The following is a 7,155-nucleotide window of genomic DNA, read 5'->3' as shown; positions in this document are numbered from 1 at the left end:
GGGGCTCATCAGGATTCAGATTTGAGGCACCCCCCGAAAAAATTTTATTACAGAAAAAATATAATCTATAATTAATAGACTATAAGAAAATCCTCATGTGATTTGTCAAAAAAACCTGCTGTCAGGAAAACACAACATTCAGCAAATTTATAGATTATCGCCAAATTTCCCTTTTTTTCTGGTACGACAATAACTATTTCTTCACGTAAATCCAAAAAAATGGTAAATGGGTTTTTATGTGTTTGATAACCATGTCATCCAACTACCGCTAAAAAGGCCTTTTTTAAAATATCTGTGTCATTAATAAAAACCATGAAAATTTTTTGTTTGGACGGGGAAACGTGTAAAAAAAATCCAATTTTTATGTCAGTACCATGAAAAAAGGGGGGAACTCTCGCGGGGTGTTTTTACACGGTTTTTAAATCAGTAAAAGATGTTCATTAATGCAGGGGGGACAGAGAAGTGATAACAAAATCCCTCAGTAGAGGGACAGTGTCCAAAAAAACTTTTCACCGAGATACGCAAGATTGGCCAGAAGTGATGCTCATCCAATTCACGTCTGTGTTTTCGCTGAGGGGGTCGCAAGGTGCGCTGGGTTATGTTCATTTTTTAAGGAATAAAAAAGGGAACCCCATTCGTCGAAAAAAAAAAGAGGAAAAAATCCCTTCATCAACAGGAGCATGGGTTAAGGCACAAGAAAAATCACCGTTTTCAGCAGGAACGGAATATTTAGGCACATATGATTGCTATTTTTGAAATATTTTTCAAAAGGAGTTTTAATATTTAAAAAAACATTGAAGCTTTATTTTTTGGGCCAAATTTTCTTCGGTTTTTTTTGTTTCTCTATTTGATTTTATCCTTGACAAACTCTTAAAATTTTTTTGCAATACCCTCGAAAAAGCAAAATAGTTTTGGTGGACCCCTTCCTTTTTTTGGGGACTGTCATGGCGGAGATGATTCATTTTTTTATTGACACGTTTAATAACAGTGCTTTTGGATTTTGTGTTATACCCTCTTTTGCCTAGTTTCAAGGGTTTTTATGTAAAATCTCTAAAAATACTGCCTTTTTGTGATTATATTTTCCCTCTTCTTTCCACATCCATGTATGTGTTTACAGTATTTGGAGGCCGTTCTCCTTTGAGAATGATTTCAAGAGCATACGGGCTTCCCCAATGCAGTCTTTCGTTTGGGGAATCTCCCGTGAAGATGACTAAGATAACAGACACCACACAGACACACACACACACCCAACACCCCAACACCACACACACACACAACACACACACAACATATATAATATATCATAATCTTTATACGCTAATATATATATTTTATATATTTATATATAATTATATAATATAACTTTTAAAAAATTTATAATATATAATATATAATATATATATAAAATTATATACCCCGGGGGGGACGAATGGTTAGAGCGTAAACCCCAACATGTTATGACGGCAATCTGAGTTCGAGGGTTCGAGTCACCGGCCGGCGCGTTTTTCCCTTGGGCAAGGAACTTCACCTCGATTGCCTATCTAACGGGGGGGCCAAGCCCCCCCAAAGTCAGTGCTGGTCCCAAGCCCGGAAAAATAGAGAGAAGTACCTAAAAAAAGGAACACCGGCACTCTCCTGGAAAGGAACTGGGACCCTACCACGTACTCACCCAAGAGCATCAAACTGAAAAAATACAATTTAAATCATGCGTGACCACGGGGGGCTCAAACAGAAAATACCCTTAAAAGAAGAAAATATATATATATATTATATATATTAATATATTATTTTAAGAGAGAGAGAGAGAAGAAGAGGGAGAGAGGAGAGAAAATTTAAAAAAAATTCTTGCTTTCCTTTTTATTTCAGTTTTTCTGTGTCTGATAGAAAAAAAAAAAAATTGTTAGACTACCTTGCTAAAAGACTTTGGGTTTTGCACTCCAGCCGTAAATCTTCCCTCATTTATTTTTTATAGGGGATAGTAATACGAAACAAAACGAAAAAAAAGCAGAGCGAAAAAGCAACGAAACAAGTAAAAAAAAAAAAAAGAGAAAGAAAAGAAACAACAAAGCAAATAAGAAAAAACAGCCTAAAAGAAACGTTGGATTTTTTTGCCCTTTTCCCCATGGGCAAAACTCTCCCCGGGCCCTAAGCCAGAACGTCAGTTGCATAATGCGTTGACGTTGCAACATGCTCTAGATTATTAGTGCAGGCTTTAAATTGGCAAGAAAAAACCCCCCCACCCCCACCTTTAAGGGCAAGAGGTGGCAGGACCCAGTAAAAAGGGTTGGCCTGTGAACTCCATCCCCTCACGAAAATTCCCAAACATGTTTTTAAGTAAGAGATACATAACTGAAATGTTGAGGCTCTATCACGCATTCGAAAAATGATAAATCATACCACACCCACACCCCACCACACACACACACACGCACCACACCACCACCCACAAACAACACCACCACACCCCACACACCCACACACCCCACACAACGCCACCCCCCCACCGCCCACACCACCACACCCCCACACAACCACACACACCACACACCCCACACCCCCACATACCCACGCATCACAACACACACCACACACACCCCCAAACACACACACACACACACACACACATACACACACACACACCACACACCCCACACCACCGTTATATATACTTTTTGGAAAAAACATTTGGCTTCATTTAGCGCATGTATATTTTGATTTACGAAGGCAGAAATCTGTGCCTCCTTGCCGTGGGGGCCCGCGGCCCCGCAGGGGCTCCCGGGGCCCCACCCCCGCACCCCCCTACGGCGGCGGCCCCGTCGTCCCCCCTCTGGAAAACCGCGAGGACCTGATCAGTCGGCAACTACAACTTCAATTCGAGACTGGCGACGGCATAACCGCCGGGAGCAGGGCGCCCCCCAGGGCGACCCGGGCCCCGGGGCCCTGCGGGCGGATGGGGTGAGTGGCTCGTTTCATAAAAGGAAAAAATCAGCGCATCTTTCCCCTGTGTTCCCCACCGACAGAAGGCAACCCCGGGCCGTGAAAGTGATAAATCTTTATTGTTTCAGCTTCACTTCCCCGATGGACTCCCGCAGTATTCAGCTTCGTCCCCACGCGCTGGCTACCACCCCCAGTCCGCCCTGCTGCCCACGCCCCACCCCCTCCCGCCCACGCATTGCGAGATCGAAAAGGGCTCGCCAGGAGGACCCCCCTCGGCGCAAACCGGCCCTCCGCCCCCACAGGAGCTCGGTTTCCCTAAAAAGTTTTGTGAATATGCCCGTTAATTGTCCAATTTTCAGGGTATTATTCGTTGAAGTACCTCACGTCTTCAATTTTTAAATTTTTAGCATCTTTGTTGTTGCTGTTACTTGCAAAAATTATTTTTTCATGATTCAATTTTTTGTTCCTTAACGGCAAGCCCCTTAAAATTAATGACAAAACACTTTCTTTTATCCTTTCAAGTTTTTAATAAACGCAGGGAGTCTGGAACTTTTTTTCCTCTCCCGGGGTTGTATAACGCTTGACTTTCGTCCGACCGATATCAATTATTTCGCTGTAAAACTGTCAAAATTTAAGGTGAAAGTTATCTTTCAACTCATTAAGACACATGTACTTACTGTATGCAAAAATGGACATACCAAATGCACACAAATGTTTACACACACACCACCCACACACACAAAAAACACACACACACAAAACACAAACACACACACACACAAACCACACATACACACACACACACAACCCACACACCCACACACCACACATACACACACATCATACACATAAATACATACATATATATGTATATAATTATATAATATATATATATATATATATATATAATTAAATAATACATTACATATAATAATATTAATTATATATTTAATATATTATTATAATATATTAATATTATATATTATATTATAATATATAATATTATATATATAATTATGTATGTTAAAATATATATTATATATTATTATATTATATAAAATATATATAATAAAATATATGTATGTTTTTTAGTGTTTTTGTGTTTATGGTGTGTGTGTGGTGGTGTTTTGTGTGTGTGTGTGTGGGGTGTGTGTGTTTTGGGGTGTGTTTTGTTTGTGTTTTGTGTGGTGTTGTGTTTGTTTTTGTATGTGTATTGTGGTGTGTGTTGTGTGTGTGTGGGGTTTTGTGGTTGTTGTGAACATTTGTGTGCTTTTGTGTATGACAATTTTTGCATACAGTAATACATGTGTTTTAAAGTGAGTTGAAAGGAATACCTTCACCTTAATTTTTATGACAGTTTTACAGCGAAAAACATTGATATCGGGGGAGCAAGTCAAGCGTTTACAACCCCGGGAAGGCGACAAAACGTTTCCAGACCCCTGCGGTTTATTACAAACGTTAAAAAAGGTCAAAGAAAGTGTTTTGTCAGTAATTTATAAGGTTGCGTTAAGGAACAAAATATATATGAAATCTAAAAATATATTTATTGCTACATAACATGCCAACAAAAAATGTTGCATGAAAAATTAAATATAAAGAGTGGGGTTACTGTCGAACGATATAAAACACTGACTGGACAATTAAGGGGCATATTAAACAAAACTTTTTTAGGGAAGACCGTAGCTCCTGTGGGGGCGGAGGGCCGGTTTGCGCCGGGGGCGTTCCTGGCGAGCCTTCTCGATCTGCGCAACGGTGGGGGGGGAGGGGGTGGGGCGTGGGCAGCAGGTGGACGGGGGCTGGTACCCAGCGCCGTGGGCGACGAAGCTGAATCCCGGGGGAGTGCATGGGAAAGTGAAGCTGAAACAGAAAAAGATTATCCTTTCAGGGCCGGCGTTTGCCTTTCTGTGGGTGGGGAGACACGGGGAAAACGTATGCGCTGATTTTTCCTTTTATAAAACCCGGCCCCACCCCCATCCCCCCGGCGGGGCCACGGCGCCGAGCCGCCCGGGAGCCCCCCTGCCCCTGGGGGGTTGATGCCGTCGCCAGTCTCGAAGTTGAAGTTGAGTTGCCCAACTGATCAGGTCCTTTGCGGTTGCCACGAGGGGGGACGAGGGGCCGCCGCCGAGGGGGGTGCGGGAGTGGGCACGCGGGAGCCCTGCGGCGCCGCGGCCGCCACGGCAAAGAGCACAGATCTGCCTTCTTAAATCGAAAATAATCAGGCTGCTAAATGAAGCCAAGTGTTTTCCCCAAACAAAGTTTATAACGGTGGTGGTGTGTGTGTGGGTGGTGTGTTGTGTTGGGTGTGATTGGTGTGGGTGGTGGTGTGTGGTGTGTGTGTGCATGGGCGTGTAGGGGTTTGTTTGTTGTGTGTTTTGGGGTTTTATGTGGTGTGTACATGCGTGCGGTGTTTTGTGTGTGTGTGTGTGGGGTTGTGTGGTGTGGTGTTTGTGTGTGTGTTTTGGTGTGTGTGTGTGTGCGTGGTGTGTGTGTGTGTGTTCGGGGTGTGTTTTTGTGTGTGTGTGTGTGTGTGGGGTGTGTGTGTTTTTGTGCGTGTGTGGTGGGGGTTTTTCGTGTGTGTGTTGTGTGTGTGTGTTGTGTGTGGTATGATTTATCATTTTTTCGAATGCGTGTAGCAGCCCAAACATTTCAGTTATGTATCTTTACTGTGAACATTTTTGGTAAGTTCTAGTAGTGTGAGGGAGTTCCAGGCAAGCCTTTTATACTGCGTCCTGCCATTTGCCCTTCAAGGGAGGGTGGGTACTTTTTTGCCAAGTTACACCGCAAAAGAAATCAAGGATTTTGCAACGTCAAGAATGCAACTGACGTTACGGCTTAGGCTCGTGAGAGTTTTTTCCCATGTGGAAAAGGGTAGAATCGCTAACGTTTTATTTTGGCTTTTTTTCTTTTTTGCTTTTTTTCGTTTCTTTTCTTTTCTTTTTTCCTTTTTTTACTTTGCTTGTTGCTTTCGCTCTGCTTTTTTTTTCGTTTGTTTGTATTTTCTATCCCTAAAAAAATAAATGATGGGAAATATTTTTGCAGGTGGGAGTGATAACCAAATCTTTTTAGCAAGGGAGTCTAACAATTTTTTTTTCATAAGACACAGAAAAACTGAAGAAAAGGAAAGCAAAGAATTTTTTCATATTCTCCTCTCTTCTCTCTTTCTTCTCCCCTTTCCATATTATATTATTATAATATTATATATATATATATATATTTTTTCTTTTAACGGTAGGTTCTGTTTGAGCCGCCGTGGTCACAGCATATTCCAATTTAGTTTTCTGTTTGATGCTTTGGAGTGAGTACGGGGGTAGGGTCCCCAGTTCCTTTCCAGGGAGAGTGCCGGTGTTACCTTTTTGGGTTAACTTTCCTCTTTTTATCCGGTTGGGCCCAGCACTGACTTGGGCGGTGGCCCCCCAGTGGTAGAAGGCACGAGGTGAGTTCCTTCCCCAAGGGAACAACGCCCCGGCCGGTGACTCGAACCCCAAAACTCAGATTCCCGTATAACGTGTTGGGTTCGACGCTCAACCATTCGCCCACCGGGTTTAATAATATATTTTTATATATATATATATTAATATATATAATATATATAGTATATATATATAAAATTATATTTTAATATATAATAATATAATAAAAATACTATAATGATAAAGATTATAAATATATGTGTGTGTGGTGTGTGTGTGTGTGTGGTGTGTGTGTGTGTGTGTGGGTGTGTGCGGTGTGGTCTGGAGATTAGTCATCTTCACGAGGAGATTCCCAAGCGAAAAACTGCATTGGCAACCAGTAGCTCTTGAAAAATTCTCAAAGGAGAAGGCCCCCCAATATGTAAAACAATACATGGGGGTGGAAAAAAGAGGGAAAATATATCACAAAATGGGGAGTAGTTTTTTGAGAGTTTCCGTAAAAAACATTGAAACTAGGCAAAAAAAGGAGTAAACACATAAATGCCAAAAGCACTGTTTAAACAGTGTCAATAAAAAAGAATATCTCCGCCATGACAGTCCTAAAATGGAAAGGGGTCCACCAAAAAAATTGGCTTTTTTGAGGGATATTAGCAAAAAAATTTTTTGAGTTTGTCAAAAGGGTAAAATCAAAAAGAGAAAAAAAACACCGAAAGAAATTTGGGCCCAAAACGAAAACTTCAATGTATTTTTTAAATATTAAAAACCCCTTGAAAAAAAATTTGCGAAAAAGCAAAACAGTATTTCCTAG

Source organism: Penaeus monodon, chromosome 14, assembly GCF_015228065.2.
Source record: "Penaeus monodon isolate SGIC_2016 chromosome 14, NSTDA_Pmon_1, whole genome shotgun sequence".
NCBI classification, from domain to species: Eukaryota; Metazoa; Arthropoda; class Malacostraca; order Decapoda; family Penaeidae; genus Penaeus; species Penaeus monodon.
The sequence above is the reverse complement of the archived record's forward strand: the minus strand, read 5'-3'. Positions refer to the sequence as shown.